The sequence below is a fragment of the Petaurus breviceps genome, unplaced genomic scaffold, assembly GCF_028583685.1.
Source record: "Petaurus breviceps papuanus isolate PSGF00001 unplaced genomic scaffold, PetGlider_PUasm1.0 183, whole genome shotgun sequence".
NCBI classification, from domain to species: domain Eukaryota; kingdom Metazoa; phylum Chordata; class Mammalia; order Diprotodontia; family Petauridae; genus Petaurus; species Petaurus breviceps.
Genome location: NW_027185791.1, coordinates 19,831,684 through 19,852,419, shown reverse-complemented (window position 1 = coordinate 19,852,419; position 20,736 = coordinate 19,831,684). Strand labels below are relative to the sequence as shown.

Here is a 20,736-nt window from a genome sequence, read left to right as displayed (position 1 = left end):
CTCTATTATTACAACGTGAGCTCTTTGGGAGCAGGGACTGTCATGTTTTTCTATCAGTCTAAAGACTGTATCCATTTCTAGCACTGAGCCATTAGATAGTGCCGAGGACTTTGGTGGTAAGAATTTTCTTTTCTGCACCTTCACCAGGCATAGCTGCTAAGGAGGCAGGGCCGCTGCACCTGCAGAGGCAGCTACCATATGATTACCCAGAATGGTCGCTTTCCTGAATGATGGCTCTGGAGGCTGGGAAGAACCAGCTCTTGTGACCTGGGAGCTTGGGGGGGAGGGGCAGCTGTGGTCTTGAGCTCGGATTCCTGACCTGTTTCCATCAGTCTGAGGGGAGGCAGCAGCTACAGCCCTATCAGGGTTTTTACTTGCCTGGCATCTACCACATTCTGTCTCTCCCTCAGGATCCCCTGCTGCTTCAGCTGGTCTGGCTTGTCTACCCAGCAGGTAAAGTGGTGTAATAAATCTGCTGAGGTCAACAAGAACCAGGTTGTGAAGAAGTCGAAATGCCCAACAGAGAGAACTGAGTTTTGCTCCTAGAAATAGCAGGGAGCCCCTTAGGCTTCCTGAGCAGGGAATGGGCTTCAGAAATGTCATTAGGAGGGGCAGCCAGGTGGCTCAGCGAGTAAGAGCACCGGCTCCAGTGTCGGGATGACCTGGGGATCAAATCTGGGCTCCGACACTTAGCACCCACCCAGAAACACCTGGCCGTGTAACCTTGAGCAAGTTACTTAACCCCAATTGCTTAGGGGTAGCCAGGTGGCTCAGTGAGTAAGAGCACCGGCTCCAGTGTCAGGATGACCTGGGGATCAAATCCGGGCTCTGATACTTAACACCACACCCAGAGATAACTGGCTGTGTAACCTTGAGCAATTACTTAACCCCGATGGCTTAAAAATAAATAAATATGTCATTTGGGTGATTTGGTAGAGATAAGATTGGAGACTTGAGTCAGGGAGACCAGTTACAAAGCAGGTGCAACGACTCACGTATAGGAAGTCATGGAGGCCTAAACTAAGGCTATGTGAGTAGGGAGAGAGAATTGGTAAGACCTGTCAGATGACTCATTGGGCATGAGGAGTGAAGGATACTGAAGGGTCAAGGGTGACTGCTGCATTGTGAACCTGGGTGACTGGTGACTTCTATACCCAAGTACCTCTGCTTCAAAGCACTGTGGACAGATGGGGTGGAAGAGAAAAAATCTCCTGTTTCTGAAAAGTGATTCTTTCAGAGTAATTGGGCTTTTCTTGGACTTTCTGATTCTTATGTGAACTTGCATCCTGAGCTGGTGAGCTCAGCTTTTTAAGGTGTTTGTGGCCTGTGTTTGTCTAGCTAATTGTGTTACTCGTTCAAATTAAATCAAAGAAAAATTGTTCATCCTAAGTAAAGGATGAAAGGATATCAACATGTCTTTATGCTTTGTTCATACATTGTACATGTCAATGATTACCTTGATTATCTGCTCTTTGTTTTCTGTGAGGGCATCAAACTGAGGGAGTATCAACTAATTAGAGACCAAGTATTCACAGAGAGACCACATACATATATAGAGACCCCCCCCACACACACACACACACACTCACACACATGAAAAGAAGAGCTTCAATAAAAAATTTTTTAGTGCTCAGAAGGAAAAAAAAGTACAAAAGATGCTCAAATATAGCATCAGGGATACCACTATACTGCAGGCAGCTAGGTTCATATCTTTGGGATTGTCGTTGTCTCACTTGTCTCATCTTGTTTTTCTCTTCACAGCAATACATCCCCTTTGCTCTTACAGCCACCACTCTAGTTCAGGCTCAGATCACTTTTAACTGAGAATAATGTAACAGCCTCCTCCTAATTGGTCCCCCTGCCTCAAGTTTTTCCCTACCACAAACTATTTTTGTCATAGCCATGAAAGCAATTTCCTAAAGTGCAGATCTCCCATATTAATTCCCCTTGCCCCACTCTTCAATAAACCCCAATGGCTTGCTATTAAATCTAACATTAAATATGAAGTCCTCTAGCACTTAAAGCCCATCACAGACTTCCCTCCCTCCCTTCCTTCCTTCCTGGGCATCTTACTCATTTTTCTGCCCTCTGGTCACACTAGTCTACTTGCTACTGCACACACTGTCTGTTTCTCATGCATGGAATTCTCTTCTTCCTCATCTCTGCTTCTTAAAACCCCTGACTTCTTCAGGCTTCATGAGGCTTTTCTTTACTGTTCCTTACTGTTCATGCTTTTGCCAGATCTCTCTCAATAAAACTGAAGGGAAATGCCAATAAATTCATCTATCTAGTCAAGGACCACACAAGAAGACATGTAGAAGTCCGTGGGCACTCTGAACAGGGACACACAAGAAGGAACAAAATCCAGCCTGATTTCCAGTAAATGAAGCTTCAAGGGAGGGAGACTTGGTCCTGGCCTGTCAGACCTACTACAAAGAATAAAACTAGCTCCAGGTAGATTAAAATGTGAAGAGACAAGACAGGACATGCACACCTTGGGGCCGTCTGTGAGGCCCACAGTCAGCCAGATCTCCAACAATGTATTAAAATCTCAACAAGAAAAAAAACCATCAACTTAAATAACCTTAGGAGAATGGAGAGGCATAGAAACCTGGTAGTCTACACCAGGAAGCACAACTCTTGGAAGTAAACCAGAGTATCTGGGGACTACAGGAAGACATCAAGAGATTGGGTATGAGACAGAAAAATACTACTGTCTTCCAGGAGGCCTAAAGCCAGCAGAAATCTCCAAAATCCAGTTGGGGATTGTCAAGATCTTAGCAGGGAACAAAGCTCAAGGAGACCTAGATGGAAGAGAGACTAGTGTTGATAAGGGATCACTAGAAGGGAGACCCAGAAACCAGGGATCACAACAGATTTTAATTATAGCTATGCTACAATAGCAGCAGTCAGCCTACAGAAGGAATAGAAGAATTAGGCAAGGACAAACCATTCATCATTCCAGGAGGGATTATAATCTGATACTAGCACAAACTTCAAATCCAGTATCTGTGGATCAAAAAAAGTACACAGAAGAAAACTTTGAATATAATAAAGAAATACTTTGCACTAAGTTAATCAAAGCCTAAGGGTTCTATAAGAGAGTAGCTGTATAATAAATAGAAGCAGCACCTCAGAAAAAAAAAATTGGCTTGAGCATTCATACAAGAATGGTCATGAAGTCAGAAGGACCTGAGTTCAAATCTGACCTTGGACACTTAACATTTACTAGCTGTGTGACCTTGGGCAAGTCACTTAAACCCAATTGCTCTACCTTCCCCCCTCCAAAAAAGAAAGATAAAGAGAAAGAAGCATACATTTTTAACTAAAATAAAAACTTCAGTAAAGTAGAAGGTTAAAAAATAAATCTCCCAAATCATTAGCTTTTCTAATGTTACCAACAAAAACTCAACAGGAAGAAAGGGAAAGACATTCCATTCAGAATAACTACAGAACATATAACTGTATCTATAAAGACACATAAGAATGATATGAATACAAGTACAAAGTAAAAAAAGGAAGACATAACAAATAAATATTAGTTGCTCATGTTTGGGTCCTGTCTATATCATAAAAAATGAAAATACTGCCTAAATCAATTTATAGGTACAATGTCATAACAATCAAACTATCAAAGCATTACTTTTTAGAACTAAATAATAATAATAAATTAATCTGGAAGAAGAAAATTTCAAGAGTATCAAGGTAAATAATGAAGGTGGCTTAGAAGTACCAGAAAGAAAAGGGGTTTAAAAGTGCCAGATCTCAAGCAATAGTGTAAATCATTATAACTATTTGTAAGGATTAAAAATAGGAACATTAACCAACCAGACTGGGTACACAATACCCAGAAATAATAGAACACAGAGTAACAGTACAGTATTCTATAAACTCTAGGATAACAAGTACTAGATTCAGAATTTATTGGCAAAAACAAATAGGAAAACTGGCAGAAATTAGATTAATATTAAATCTCTCATTTAGATGGCTTGGATATCTAAGGTTATATATTAAATAACTAGAGGAGAAGGGAAGGATATAACTCTCAAAAGTAGGGATAGGGAAAGTATTCTTGGCCAAATGACAATAGAAGATCACCAAAGGTAAAATGGGGAATTTGGATTACATAAAAATGAGAAGTTTTTTGTACCAATAAAAGCAATAGAATTAGAATTATAAGGGTTAGCTGGGGAAAATATTTGCAGCAAAATTCTCTGATAAAGGTCTGACATCCAAGATGTCTAGAAAATGGATATAAAAATATAAGAACAAGAAACACACATATATGTATACACACATATCTCAAAGGATATAAACAGGCAAGTTTTCAAAGGGAGAAATCCAAGTTACCAAAAATCATATTAAAAAGTGCTTCAAATCACTATTTGTGAGAAAATGCAAATTAGAACAACTCTGAAGTTATATTTTACATCCATCATATTGACAAAGATGACCAAAAAAGGAAAGTGACAGTTATTAGAGCGGCTATGCTGCTGGTTTAACTTTGAAGTAGTCTAACCATTCTGTAAAATTATTGGGAACTTTATGTAATAGTAATGGAATATAAAGATCCCCCTGTATTGGCTTGGTTTTTGGTTCGATTGTGTTAAAACCCAGAGCTTGTTAATCCCACTTGTGGGATGGACTTGTTGACGTGAAAGAAGAGTGCTGAACTGGGAGGAGATGGTGACGTAAATTTGGAGAGACATGAGAGAGAGGCAGAAGGACTTTTTGGAAGCAGCACCTTTGGAGGCAGAGAGAGACTGAGAGGATTGCTGAGGGCCACTTTGAATTGCCCAGGACTTTTGAGAGCTGCCCCCAGAGCTGCCAAGGACTGAGGAGACATGGCTGTTATGCTGATATTTTGTCTGTCTGTTTTGATGTTGTTTTGCCAGATTTGTCCACTGGTGAAAGATAGTCCTGTTGTTGCAGAATCCTGAGAACCTTTCTGTTGTTTCAGAGCTCTTGAGACTGTTCTGCAGACAGAGAGTGAATATTGTCCACTGGTGAAGGACAGTGCTGTTGTTGCAGAATTCTTGGAACCTTGCTGTTGGTTCCAAAGCCCTGAAGAAGGATTTTCTTGTTGTATGTTTACAGAAATCCTGGAAGAGGGTTTTGCTAATGTTTTCAGGGGTCCTAGGACTGTTCTGCAGACAGAGGATGAATTAATGAAGAGACTGGCAATGTATCTTGTGGCCTTGCTAAGCTTTGTCTCCCCAGGAACAAAGATTGCTGAGAACTTGCCTCTGTGTAAGGATGAAGAAGAGACCTCCATTTGGGTATTAAGTGCTGTGCTTATTAAACTGTTTGTAACTCTGGGGTAGAGTCAACTGTGATCCAGGGGTGGGGGACTTTTGACCTTTTTGTGTTCTATGATTGAACAAATGAATGTACTTTACTTATGATTGGAAACTAATCTCCATTTGAGAAGAGGGGCTTTGTGATGGACTAAATGAAGGTACAGCCTAGGGGTGGAGTAGTATTTAGAACAGGGACTTTGTAATTGATTGAATGAATGTAAGGTCCTGGGGTGGGGTAGTACTTGGAGATTATTTAATCACACTTAGTAAATGCTGTATTTTGAATGATGTCATATTTTGATTTTCTCTGTTCTTAATTTGTCACTGAATAAAATGGAGAGCGCCTATGCAGGTATTTTGAACCTTGGGAAGTTGCCTTTCCTTGGCATTACATTACACTTTATCTCCTAAATGATCAAATTGTTTATTTTTTTTTGCCTTTTCACCAAAGAATACTTCTACTGAGCATTGCCTAGAGGAGATCTAGCAAAGAGAATTGGAAAAAGGGTGGATATTAAACAAAAAATTATGGTATACGAGTATAATGGAATATTGTTGCAGTATAAGAAATGAAAAAAAGGATGAAGTCAGAGAAACCTGACATCTGTAGAACTGATAATCAGTGAAGTGAGAATAACCAGAAGAATTTATATGACTACAATATTATAAAGAAAACAACTTTGAAAGATTTCATAGCCATGATCAATGTACTGACCAACCAATTGTGACTTTCTATAAGACAGGCAGAGAGGCAACAGACTAGACGTACAGAATAAGACATAGATTTTCAAACATGGCCAAGGTGTAGACTTGTTTTGTTTTGTTTAACCGCACTCACTTGTCACAAAGGAGGGCTCTTCTCTCTTTTTTTGTCCAAAGGAGAATAATTGGGGGTGGAGGGCAAAAAGCAAGAAGAATGATAATGATATTTACACACACACACACACACGCATGCGCGCACACACAAACACACACACACAAGTACACACACGCACACATGCACACGCACACACACATACACATCCACGCGCACACACACAAACAGGAAAATATTATTAATGAATCTTTTAAAAACACACTTCAGAGAGCAAAAGGTCAGAAGGGGATTCAGCAAGGCAGTGCTGGTACCATCATTTTAAATTTAATAACATGCTTAAGAAAAGAAAGGAAGCACATGTAGTCCAGATAAGCTCTGGGATCCTTATCCCAGCTCCCACTCACATAAGTCAGGTCCCCAGAGCAGAGCAGGCTATTTTTCTCAAACCTCGGGTCTGACGGTTTACCTGAGGGACAGCAGCATTTTCTACCAGATAGATAAGAGTGCCGATTCCAGTGTGTTTTCCCCCAATGTTAACCTTCAGTGATTACTGCCCCAGTTTCATTTAATCAATTACCATCAATCAGATCTGACAAAGGGGAATTTATAAAGAAGATATAGTAAGAACAGAGATACAAGTATTTTCCCCCCACAGCTGGGGACACACTCCTTAAACAACTTTGGACCATGGGAAGAGTGAGTTCTAACTTAAAGCAGCTGCTATGAGAATTCATTCCACAAAGTTTACTTCTAAATGTAGCATAACTGATGGATAAACTGCTATCAATCCCTCTTGGTTAACTTCAATTCACTCCCAAGAGTCATTGCTATGCTGGGCTGAGCAGTTTTCTCAGAACTTCACTCAATGGGCTCAGTCATCATGCCAAAACTGGCATGGACTCCACTTTCTGACTTCTGAAGACTTGATCTCCCGATCTTTCGAAGCTCACAAAGTTGCAGCCTGGTCCAATATCCCTTTACCTAAAAGCAAGAAATAAGAGATGTAGGGGCAGCTAGGTGGCACAGTGGATAGAGCACTGGCCCTGGAATCAGGAGGACCTGAGTTCAAATCAGGCTTCAGACACTTTCTAGCTGTGTGACCCTGGGCAAGTCACTTAACCTAGATTGTCCAAAAAAGAAAATAGACAGATGCAAGGAAGTAAAACTCAGAGGCTCTCACTCAAGTACTATCTGTCAGTCCAGGTGAGAAAGAAGGTAGCTGGCAGCAAGAGACTATGCCCACAACTCCTACTTCCTCTCTCAGCAACAGCAGGGACAAGCCCTCTAGGCTTCCTGGCCCCTCTCAAGAGAGGTCCATGTCAGTTTGCCTTCCTTACTCACCATCAGAGAATAATAAACAAGCCAAATCATCCAATTAATGACATTTGTTACCATTTTTCAGCCCTGGCTTAGCTGTCAATTAAAAGGTTCCTTTTCTTCACATGCTAAGGGAAGCAAAAAGAACCAGGATGTCCGTGGATGCTCTGTATCAGGGAGCAAGCACACTGTGAATGCTCGGAGGAATGGCCTCCTGCTGGCCAGTCCCCCATTACATATAAAAGAGAGACTCACAGCTTCTAATCAAACCTTCTGTGCTCCTTTTTATATGGAAACGTTCATGTCTGTTGATGTTTGTGAAGTACCTAATAAAAAAGAAAAGAACATCTGCGAAAAATGTGAAGAAGTATGAGAACTGTGGGAAGTGATGAAGAATAAAGTGACTAGAAAGAGAAGAATAATTTATACCATGATTACACTGATGTAAAGGAAAACTATTTTGAAAATTTTAACTACTCTGATCACTGCAGTGATCAATCATGAATTCAGAAAACCGATGGGTAAGAGTACTTTTTAAATACTGACAGACGTGCGGAATGAGACACAGTCAACATAAGAATTTCTTTTGATTAACTATACTCATGTTATAATTGATGTCTTCTATAGGGTACATGGGGAGGTGAGTAGTGACAGTGATATCAAAAAAAGGAGAAAAGAAAAAAAATCAATGAAACATTTAAAAAACGTATACAAGAAATGAGAAGAGGGGATCTGGGGGTCTCCGCGGGAGTATGGAGCTGAGTTACTGCTAGAATTCCGACCAGAGCTCAACTTGGCCTCCAGCAGGGTGGAGGGGCCCTGGAGTCCGGCAGAGCCCGAGCGCCGCCATGAAGGACTCCCTGGTGCTCCTGGCCCATGTGCTGGCCCACCCAGATTCCTGCTGCTGGTTCTTGGCCTGGAGCCCTGCCAGGACCCTGCTGGCCTCATGCAATGGCAACCACAGCATGCACAACTGGGGCAAGGAGGGTGATGACTGGGTGTGTAAGTCTGTTCTGGCCGAGGGTCACCAGCGCACCATGAGGAAGGTGGCCTGGTCCCTTGTGGGAACTACCTGGCATCTGCAACTTTTGATGCTACCACCTGTATCTGGAAGAAGAACCAGGATGATTTCTAGTGTGTAGCCACCCTTGAAGGACACAAAAACGAAGTAAAGTCAGTAGCTTGGGCCCCATCTGGTAGCCTTTTGGCTACCTGCTGCTGGGACAAGGGTGTCTGGGTCTGAGAGGTTAATGAAGACGATGAATATGAATGTGCCAGTGTTTTGAATTCACATTCACAGGATGTTAAACATGTGATATGGCACTCTGAGAGCTTTGGGCATCAGCCAGTTATGATGACACAGTACAGCTATACCGGGAGGAAGAGGATGACTGGGTATGCTGTGCCACCCTGGATGGCCACAAGGCCACAGTGTGGAGCTTGTCCTTTGACCCCAGTGGTCAGTGCCTGGCATCTTGCAGTGATGACCGAATTGTTCTAATTTGGCACCAGTGCCTACCAGGCAGTGAGGAAGAAATGGCCTGCACCAGCTCAGACCCTACCTGGAAGCGCATCTGTACCTTGTCTGGCTACCGTTCTCGAACCGTCTATGATGTTTCTTGGTGTCACCTGACAGGGGCCCTGGCCACAGCTTGTGGTGATGATTCCATCCGGGTCTTTGAGGAAGATCCCAGCTCAGACCCTCAGCAGCCATCTTGTTCTCTTAACAGCTCACCTACCCCAGGCCCACTCCCAGGATGCGAACTGTATAGCTTGGAATCCCAAGGAGCCAGGGCTACTGGCCTCTTGCGGTGATGATGGTGAGATGGTGTTCTGGAAATACCAACAACCAGAAGGTGTCTAAGGCCCTTTAACCCACACACGTCTCCTGAACCTTTTAGCAGAGGGATAATATTGATTTTCCCCAGAGGGGAAAGAAAAATCATGAGAATCAGTTTTCTCAGTGTACATAAAAAGCCTAAAGGAGCACAGTGTTCACTTCACTCTCTTCCTGTCTGAACTTAATCCCCTACTCATTTGTCAGAAGCTGGTGGAAAGAATCCAGCTCCAGAATCACTAATAATTTTTCCATCCTTTGACTTGGGGGCCCCCTAGTTCAACTGTGTAAAATAAATGTTTTAAAAATCTTAAAAAAAATGAAATGAGAACAAATTCTGAATAGAACACAAACAAGCATATTAGTACTAACATGCTAAATTTAACATATGTGTGGTGTCCCCAAAATCTGAGCACAATCCTAAGCTATTAAAGCTCCAAGTTTATTGATATAACAATAACTATCAAAGCTATTAATCCTTAAAACTGCACTAAGACTTTTGGAATACCCTGAACTTTTAAGATAAAATTGAACAACATCATCATCATTGCATTGTATATCAATTAAAAAGCTTTACACATTGGTTCTCACTGGATCCTCACATCAATTTTGTGAGGTAGGTAATATTATAGCCATCTTACAGGAAACTGGGTTTTCTTGTAAAGAAGAAAGGGAGGTTAAGTGACTTGGCCAGGGTCACACAGTTAAGTGTAACCATTAAAATTAAAGTAAACTGAGGCACAAAATTCTGAGCATGCTCAATTTATTAGAAAAGTGCAAATTTACCAATAAACAGGATCTCAGCTTCCTCAGCAAAGCCAAGACCCCGAATTAAGGGGACAATTCTCTTTTATAGGTTTTGGAGAGTACAGAATAAACAACAGGACATCACAGGCAGGAGACAAGTTCTCACTGATGACGAGAGTTTCACATCATGAGCAGCAAAATCAAAACTGGGAATGCGGGGCTAGCAACTACAGCCTTCCTCCATACTGTGACTTGAGAAATGGTTATTGTCTGAGTCTACCTGAAAGGTTAGAGACACTGGACCAGACTTCTTGGGGTGGCAAACCAGACATCCTTGAAGGATATCTTGGTGGTGTAAAGATACTGGACCAGATTCCCTGATGTCCATTTGCAGCCCCAGGGATACCAGATTTTCTTGAGGCAAGAATGGAACAGTGAAGAGTAAGAGAACTGAATTTCTAAACTTAACTCATTACAGGTCTGTTAAATTTCTAAACTAAGTTCAGAGACAAAGAACAATGACTTTAGGTAGTTACAGGACAAAATCATTAACTATAAATATAAACAATTAAAAGAAAACACAGAATCAACCTGATCATCTCATAAGTATCTGAAGCAGAATTTGAACTCAGACCTTCCTGATTCCAAATCCAGCACCCTTTCCCACTGTGCCACCTAGCTGCCTAAGAGTTTGGTTTCACATATAATCCTTTTTCCTGTGCTTTGTATAATGAAATGTTCATGTTCAAGCTTATAACAAAAATATTTTTTTTAAAAATTTAGCAGTGAAAGTGAGGACAGAAAAATTATATTAACATGTGGTTGGCCTAGAAAGGTCAAAGGCAAGCTTTTTTTCAGATTAGGAAGAACTGAGCATGTTTGTAGGTAGATATGAAGGAACTGACAACAAGGGAATTAATGAAGATGATGAGAGAGTGAAGACTATTGGACAAAAGCCCTGCAGGAGGCTGGGGGAATAGGATGAAGGCTGTAAGCAGAGGCTCTTTGAGCCCCGTGGTTCAGTAGGAAGATCTCTTTTGTGACAAGAAAAAGAGAAAAACTGATGTTGAGAAGGTGTGTGGAATGATGGAAGGGGAAGCAAGGGCAATGGTTTCAGGCTTCTCAGTGAAGCAGAAGGCCTGGTCATTTCCTTTAAGTGAAGGGGGTTAAGAATGTGTTGGGGAGCAAGAAGAAAAGGGGAGCTTTGGAAAAGCCGTGTGCAGAATGAGATAGGAATAAAAGAGCAGAGTAGGCAGACTGTTCAGAAATAACATCGCTGTGCTATGGTGGCTACGACTCGCTCTGCCCACCATTACCGCCTGGCTGTGGTATGCAGGAGTCAGAATTCTGACATCTTCTAGCAGTACAGCCACATGAGAACATATACGGAAATAGAGACCTCTATCCCTGAGTGTTTTCATCTGTAAAATAAGGGGGTTGGATTAGATTATCTCGAAGGTATTCCTCAGCTGTGAACTTCTGTGACTCTCTAATACCCTCCAAAAATGATCATCAGACTTCTGCTTAAGGATTTCCAGTAATCCTCTCACCATCCTGGGAGCCCTCCCTTTGACTTACTCCAGTTTGCCCATGTCCTTCTGTAATGGCAAACAAAACAGAATTCGTTGGCTGTTTTTCTGGATTGAGTTGTGGCTAAACAAGTGCCCCCGAGCCTTGCCTTTGATTGTATCAAGAATCTTTGACTGGAAATAGCATACACTGTTACCCTTAATAGGCCTAAGGGAATTTGAAGATCTCCCCTGCCCTTAACAGGCCAAATGTAACCACATGTGAGCCCATGGTAGGAGGAGCTTGTCAAAAGGGTAGAACAGGAAGTGTGGAGCAGAGAAAAGCCCAAGCAGAGCTGGGAGCAGACAGCACTCAGAGAGAGAATGTTTGTGATGCTGGCACTTGAAGCCCTGTCTGTTGGTCTGTACTGGATTTTAGACAGAAAGTGAATTGAGAGGATAGTGCTGGTAATGTGTGCATATATTGTTGTAGCCTGTTAAGCTTTGTTTTCCTAAAGGAATGGAGCAGCCCCCATGGTCTGAGATAGGGAACAGGAGCAGAGAGCTGCCTATGTGTGAATCCAGGCAGGCTCTGGGAGAGGTCAGCCTGTGGAGAAGGAGCTGTGTGACAGTAATGGAATTTGAAGATCCCCTTGTATTGGCAAGTAAACAGGTACTTAGAACTTAGTTTCAAGTTAATTATATCAAGCCTCTGTTAAGAAACAGACAGTATGAACCCCTGTTGCTGACATAACAGGAAGGGGCTGAACAGGGAGGAGCTAATACCATCAATAAGGTATTAGCACAAGCTGGAGAATCAGAGCTTCTTGGAGCAAGCCACATGGAGGCTGAGGAGGAGAGGTCAGAAAGTTATTTTGATTTTGAGAATGGAGCTTCTGCTGAGACTTTTCTTCTGGGAACTTCTGCTAGGAGCTTCTGAGAACCAGGCTGAGAAGCTGCCGTGAGTGAGAGAGGAGGATCCCTGCTTGAGGGAGCCTGTTCTGTTGTGAAGGCTTGGGAATGTGGGTGTTCACAACATTAACCATGTGTACCAGTTTCATGATTACTGTAATGACTTTGACTTTCTGGTTCTGGGACTCGGTTTCCTGGTATTTGAATAAGGACTTGAGGGGGACTAGACACTATAAGCTTCAATATGGAACAGGAACTGCACGGAGAGCTGGACAAGGGACTGGGATCTGTCTGCCTTTGAACTCAGGTGGCAGCTGGTTAGATACGGGCAGGAGCTGGGACCATGGAAAAGGAACCATGGAAACTGAGAGCCTGCCTCAAGTCAAGATGAAAAGATATCTCCTTAGGTATTTAATGCTGACTGATGAAACTGTAACTTATTTGTGACTTAGGGATAGATGGCCTTTACACTTTCCACTACCCCTTAAGAGAGTACCTAGTAGTGACTGAGGACATTGTAACTTGATCACACTCCAGGTGGGTGGAGGACTTTGACCTTTGTACTTTGCCTCCTTAAGGGTGATTGAATTAAGGATTTACTAAATGAATGTTATTTTTTGCTTAAAACTATGTGTCCACTTTAGTAATAAGTTGTTGAGTTGTGACATGGCGAATGCTGTATTTTTATTTTCTGGGAATGTTTTGCTCTGGTTTATTACTGAATAAATAGAGAGTTCACTATACTGTGTAATCAGAACCTTGAAAAGCTGTTCACAGCATCAGTCTTCTGAAAGCTGCTCATGCTAGGCTTTACAAGCTGTGGGGTTTGGAAGCCAGCCTCAAATCAAGATGGAAGAGGCCTTTACTTGGGATACTCTGTATTGACTGGTGAGATCTGTAACTTACTGTGACGTAGGGGTGGATGGTGTTTATACTTTCTGCTACCCCTTAAGGATGATTAGCTTAAGGATGATTGGAGGCCAGCCTCTAGTCAAGATGAAAGAGGACTTTACTTGGATACTCTGTATTACCTGAGGAGACTGTAATTTACTATGACCTAGGGGTGTATGGTGTTTATATTTTCTGCTACCCCTTAAAGATGGCTATAAGATATATCACATAATATGTTTTATTTAAAACAATGTGGCCACCTTAGTAATAAGTTGTCATGTTATGTTGTCATCAATATTATGCCTTAGTTTCTTGAATATTATACTTTAGTTTATTGCTGAATAAATAGAGATTTCATTATGCTATGCAATTAGACCCTTAAAGTTATTCACAGAAGTAGTCCTCAGGAGAGCTGCCATGATTGGCTTTATACCTTCCTAAAACATGGCACTGAGAGGTGAACGCATGAGAGGTAACATAACATAGTGGATAGCAATTCTGGTTGGAATCATAGAGACCTAGGTTCAAACTATTTTTGGCATTTACTAGCTATATGACCCGAGGTAAGTCACTTGCCCTTTCCAGGCCTCACTTTCTTAATTTATAAATCAATAAATAATGACACTATATGCCAATGGGTTGGTATGAGGATCAAATGAAAGATTAAGCACTTTACAAACATTAAAATACCATGTCGGGGCGGCTAGGTGGCTCAGTGAGTAAAGCGCCGGCCCCGGAGTCGGGAGGACCTGAGTTTGGTTCCGGCCTCAGACACTTAACACCCACACCCACACACAAAAAAATCTAGCCTTGTAACCTTGGGCAAGTTACTTAACCCCAACTGCCCTCCAAAAAAAAAAAAAAGAAAAAGAAAAATACGATGTCAATGTTGTTTATTAGTGTTGTTGTTGTTAGTATTATTATTCCAAATATAGTCAATCCAGTATAAAAAATAGCAGGATTGTTAATTCCTTCACTTTGGATAACCATCTAAATATAGAATAGAAAAACTGACCTTTCCTCCTGTTGTCAAACTTAAATAGTGAAAGGAAGGGGCTTGAATGTTAAATTATTTGGCAAAATGAAGAAGTCAATCATTGAAAAAAAATTTAAATTACATGAGAAAAAGAAGAAGGAAGTCATTGAAAAGGGCAGCTAGGTGGTGCAGTGGATAGCATGCTGGGCTTGGAGTCAGGAAGCCTCACCTTCTCAAGTTCAAACCTGGCCTCAGACTAGCAAACCACTTAAGGCTATTTTCCTCAGTTTTCTCATGTGCAAAATGAGCTGGAAAAGGAAATCATAAGTCACTCCAATATCTTTGCTAAGAAAATCTCAAACAGGGTCACAAAGAGTTGCATGTACACCTGAAAATGACTTAACACAGTAACTGAAAAGGCATACTAAATTATTTTTGGCAAAAGGAAGAAGGTAGTAACTGAAAAAGCATATTAACAGCACAACAAGCATGGAGTAGCTGCAAACTACAGTGAGACTTGTTTTAAACCTCAGGGAAGCACAGAGCCAGAGATTTAGTCTGTGGACAGTGGAGACGGGTCTGACCAAGAGCACACCTTACAGAGCGCTGCAGTGCAGGGCCCCAGCCAGCACAGGAGGGTCTAGACTGATGGAAGGCTCACTAACAGGTGCCGGCTCTGTCAGGGCTCAGGGCTAGATGCAGAGCCAAGGGGAGCTGAGGAAGAAGCCTGCACCTAAGAATGGACATTACAGGGGGAGAAGCAAGGAGGGGTCACATGGTCACAGGCACTGGACTGTGGACTAAGAAAGAAGCAAATGTGGCTGAGTAAGTATGTACTGAGCAAGCAGCAGCTGTGTGGTTCTGAGCCCGGATGCAGAACGAGGCCTCAGCCCAGTCTGAATCCTGAACTGCAACGACCAAGGCAGGAATCTCAGACCACAGGAAAGCCTGCAGAGCTTTTCAGACAGGCGATAATGACTGAGTCTAGCCAACAGTCTACTGAAACTGCAAACAGATCTATTACTTGAACCCAAATCATGGTTTGAAACTTGAAGGCTGAAAACAAGGGGACAGTGATCAGACTTCGTCCTAAGTCGGAACTCTCTGGGAGAACTAAAACTGCAGATCCTGAGCATGAGCCGTCCCCTGGAATAACATAACATTTAATACCTCATTAAGAAAGCAACAGCAGCAAAACAGCAACTTCTCTGCAGAAGTGTGCACAACCTGGCCCTGCCATCAAATGTGAAGCGAGGAAGTAGGCCGAAAGAGGGAGGTAAGCAAAATAAAAAAGAATTCCAACACCAAAAGCTATTATGGCAACAGAAACAAACTCAAAAGAGAACTCCAAAACATCTATAAGCAAAGTCTCAAAGAAAAATGCAGTCTGTGCACAAATTCAACTATAATTTCTAGAATAGATAAAGCAAAAGTTTAAAAAAAATTAAAACTGTTTTTATCAATGAAATGATAGTATTAGAGAAAATTTTCTTTAAAAGAAATTAACGCTATGGAAGAAAGAACTGGAAAATGAATTAAGAGTTTGGAACAAAAGATACAAAACTCTGCCTAAATTCAGTGAAAATTAAAATAGGTCAAATAGAAGCTAACAACTCTGACAAAACAAGAAATGCTGAAACAAATGCAAAAGACTGAAAAACAAGAAAATGTGAAGTATCTCATTACAAAAATAACTGATATAGTAAAAAGATCAGGATAAGGATGTAAAATATAAGATAAGATAAAAATTTAAGAATCATTAGAGAAGAATGCAACGACTAAAAGAAAAAAAAAAGCCTAGCCATCATGTTTCAAGAAATCTTAAAAGAAAGCTGCCCAGAAGAGAGGAGGTGCCCACTTCTGCAGGGGGTCCCTCATCAATGAGAACAGGGTGGTCACAGCTGCTCACTGCAGTGTCAGGACAACTGACAAGGTGGCTGCTGGAGAATTTAACCTGAACTCTTATGAGGATGATGTCCAAGTTCTGCCGATAGCCCAGGTTTTCAAGAACAAAAATTTTCACTTGCTCACTATCAGCAATGACATCACCCTGTTGAAACTGGCTACACCTGCACGAATCCAAGAGAATGTGTCCCCTGTCTGCTTGCCTACTGCCAGTGAAGATTTCCCTTCAGGCACCACCTGCATTACAACTGGCTAGGACAGGACCAAGTATAATGCCCTCACAGTTCCAGCTAAGCTCCAGCAGGCAGTTCTGCCCCTACTTTCCAATGCTGAATGCAAGCAGTACTGGGGGAACAAGGCCAGTGGTGGTTCTTCCTGCTCGGGTGACTCTGGTGGTCACCCTGGTTTGCCTGAATAATGGTGCCTGGACCCTGGTTGGTATTGTCTCTTAGGGAAGTAGTGTCTGTTCCACCAACACCCCTGCTGTGTACTCCAGAGTCACTGAACTCCTGCCCTTTACTGAGGAAACCCTGGCCAGCAATTAATCTGCCCTCAGGTTGAAGAAAACATGCATCTTCTTGTAACTCTTCCCTTCCCCTACCTCCAATAACAGTATCTGTGCAGGATAAAAAAAAAAAAAAAGCAGAACAGAAATCAGAAAACCAAAGAAGAAAAAGGAAAAGAATTCACCAAACAATCTTTAAAAAAGAAACCCCCAAATGAAAACTCTCAGGAACATTACAGTCAAAATCCAGATATTCTAGGTCAAAGAAAAAATTGGGCAGGAAGTCAAAAAGAAAGATTTCAAGTATAAAAGAGCCACAGTTAGAATCATACAAGATTTAGCAATCACTACCATAAAGGAGTGCATAGCTTAGAATAAGATATTTCAAAAGGCAAAGTAGGCCTTTTAATTAATTAAGAATGGTTTCCCAGGAAAAACTGAGTATAATCCTAAAGGAGAAAAAATAAACCTTATGAAATAGAGGACTTCCAAGCATTACTGAGTAAAAGAAAAAAAGGTCAAAGCTACATAGAAACTTTGAGGTCAAAACATAGGAATCAAGAGAAACAAAAAAGTAAACAAGTTGGGATGACCTGGAGATCGAATCCTGGGCTCAGACACTTAGCACCCACTCAGAAATAACTGGCCGTGTAACCTTGAGCAAGTTACTTGACCCCGATTGCTTAGGGGTGGCCAGGTGGCTCAGCGAGTAAGAGCACCGGCTCCAGTGTCGGGATGACCTGAATCAAATCTGGGCTCGGACACTCAGCACCACACCCAGAAATAACTGGCCATGTAACCTTGAGCAAGTTACTTAACCCCGATTGCTTAGGGGCGGCCAGGTGGTTCAGCGAGTAAGATCAGCAGCTCCAGTGTTGGGACGACCTGGAGATCGAATCCTGGGCTCAGATACTCAGCAGCCACCCAGAAATAACTGGCCGTGTAACCTTGAGCAAGTTACTTAACCCCGACTGCTTAAAAAAAAAAAAAAAGTAAACAAGAACAATCAGTCATGAGGCACTAAACAAGATAAGCTGCTCACATTCTGAAAAAGGACGATGTGAACCCTATCATCATTAGGGGTCACAGAAGGAATCCAATTAGACAGAAGTTGTAGCAGTGGTTCTGCTATGTCTTAATGATTCTAGAAGAAAAAATTTAAAGGGGGAGTAAAAGGAATAAAGTTGGGGGAGAAAAGAGAGAGGAGAGTTAGGGGAAAATAGTGTCACATTACCAAGGTCCTCAAGTAAAATCTATACAAATAAAAAAGGAAGGCAGGGGATGGATGACACCTGAAGCTCACTCTCATCTGAACTGGTCAAAGGAAGTAAAAATACACAGTTGTGTATGGAAATATATTTCATTCAATAGGAAAAAAGGAGGGGAAAGGGGAAAGGAAGAAGGGAGAATAAGTGGGAGAATAAATGAAGGGAGATGGATAGAATATTCCTAAGCAAAACAAACTTTATGGATGTACAAAATATTTTTGGTTTTTTTTGAAGTGGCAAAGAATTGGAAACTGATAGGGCTCCTATCAATTGATGAATAAATGAACAAGACTATGGCACATAAATGTGATGGATATCATTTTGTTGTAAGAAATGATGAGGAGGATGGTATCAGAAAAACCTGGAAAGACTGGTATGAAATGATGAAAAGTGAAGTAAGCAGAACCAGGAAAACAAGTTCTATAATGACAACATTATTGTAAAGACAAACCACCTTGAAAGACTTGGGAATTCTGCTGAGCATATGACCAAATATGCTTCCTACTTCCTGATAGAGAAGCAAAGTGCTCAGAGTGCAGAATGAGGCCTTCTATTTTTTTTATGGCCAATGCAGACATTTGTCTTGCTTGACATGTTTCTAACAGTGGTTTGTTTTTCTTTCTTTCTCAATTAGGGAGGTGGGGTGGGAAGGAAAGAAGGCAGATTTTTGCTCATTGATAATTTTTTAAATTAAATTTTAAAAAGAAATAGCATAGGGGTGGCCAGGTAGCACAGCAAGTAAGAGCACCGGCCCCAGAGTCAGGATGACCTGGGATCCAATCCAGGCTTAGACACTTAGCACCCACCCAGAAACACCTGGCCATGTAACCTTGAGCAAGTTACTTAACCCCAATTGCTTAAAAAAAATAGCGTATTACCAATACAGTATTTGAAATGTTGCTTTTTTTTTTTTGTCTATGGAGAAATAGCAATAAATGTTCTAAGGAGCTAGGTGACTGCTATGAAAGGAAGTCTCCCTCCCCTCCTGCATTGGCTGTGATAGTTGCTTATTCTTTCATTTAACAAAACATCACACAAAAGGGGTGAGCCCGAGTCATCTCTGAACCTGGGGATTCAAGATCTTCTTCCTCTAGTCTCCTCCTAGCTCCAGCTCCGTAGAAAGGTCAGTACTAGCCTTTTATTTCCCCGCAAAAGCACACTAGGCAGCTGGAGCATCTAAGGGCTTCTGGCATCTCACAACATAGAGGAATGAACAGAACTATCTAACTTTAAGGCTCACTTGAAAGACAGCCCATCCTCCAAGGCCATTCTCAGTAACTGAATCCTGGGCTAGACAGATCATGGGAATGACCCAGCCAAGTGACCCAGCCAGCCATAGAGAAATACTCTAAATCTCATCGAGCAGAATAGGAGAGGAGTATGACATTACAAAAAAGGATACTAGATTTGCAGTCAGGAAACTTGGTTTCCAGCCCCAGAGCTGGAACCTTCTCAGATCACAGATCAGAAGTCAGAAGGTACCTCAGGCCCTCTAACCAGAGCTCAGGGAGTTTAAGTGGTTTGCCCAAGTTCACACAGGTGATAACTATAGTGCCAAATGGGAGCCCAGGTCCTCTGTCTCCAGAGCCGGTGTTCTTCCACCTCAATCAGACTCCCAACTCATTTAGTGCCTGAACAAGCTGCTTCCAGGGTATAGGTTTCATTTTCTTCACATGGAAAATAAGAAGTTGAGACTTGATGATTTCCAAGGTCCCATACTAACACCCCAAAATGCCATGGCTCTTCGTAATTCTATTTTTCTTGTCCTTTTTCTCAGAAGACCTCAACGTGCTTCTTTGTCTATAAGCTGACAGGTAGAGGAACAAAGGATAATGGGTTTTTCACACGGACAATTTTCATCTTGTGAAAGATCAGTTTGAAAACTCAAGAAAATTTCATATTTAACATTATTATTCAAACTTTCTATCAAGGTCACATCCCCACGAAGACCAAGATTTTGGAGAGAGGGGCAGCTCGTTATTCTCACTCCTGATGCCCCCTAGACAAGCACCATTCCAGCATGTATCAATAAAGGACAAGTAGCAGGGGAACAGAAAACTAGGCTAGAAGGATCCCAACTGAAGGAGGTCAATGCCTAAGACGACAGTGCTGCCTGATTAATGCCCGATGGAAGGTGTGACAAAAACAGCGGATTTTGCCTATTTTTCTGGGCACCCTCTGGGTATCCCTTCTTATCCACTAAGAATAAATTTCATACTACATATTTTCTCGGATCATTTGGAAAATTAGAACCAACTATTACCAAGCAGGTGGTAACAGCCCACTTAAAATGTACCACTTGTAATTAAAAGGGGCTACAGTGCCTACATTTAGCCAAGCTCAAAGTATTCCTCCCATTTGTCCATTCCCTTTCCTCATCCCTCATTCAACCATGTCTCTCACAAACATTCCTCTGACTGGGGGGAGGAAAGCTCCTCCCAGAACTCTCATTTAAGAAGGGCACCTAGGCCAGCCATCTCCTTATTTTACATCCAGTGGAACTCCTTTGACCTTCTCCATTATGCTCTCCACAGGCATGCCCACCAACCTCCTGTTTTTCACCTTTCTTTTGTGTGCTGTCTTCCCCATTACACTGAAAGTTCCTTAAGGGCCATTACTGGCTTTCTCATATTTGCATCCCTAAGACTTAGCTCCGTATTTAACACTTAATAGGCACACAGTAGACTAGATTCACAGAAACTCACACACACACACACACACACACACACACACACACACACACACACACACAC

The 20,736-nt window shown here is 41.8% G+C and overlaps 1 protein-coding gene and 2 pseudogenes across 13 annotated transcripts in view; 2 read left to right on the top strand and 1 right to left on the bottom strand.

Moving 5' to 3' along the window:
- Positions 1-20,736, bottom strand: part of AOPEP (aminopeptidase O (putative)) — a 567,977-nt gene that overhangs the window by 397,121 nt on the left and 150,120 nt on the right. The gene's annotated exons all lie outside the window — the stretch shown is intronic.
- LOC138161148 (probable cytosolic iron-sulfur protein assembly protein CIAO1 pseudogene) lies at positions 4,308-9,596 on the top strand (annotated as a pseudogene).
- On the top strand, positions 12,414-16,836 carry LOC138160900 (chymotrypsinogen B pseudogene; annotated as a pseudogene).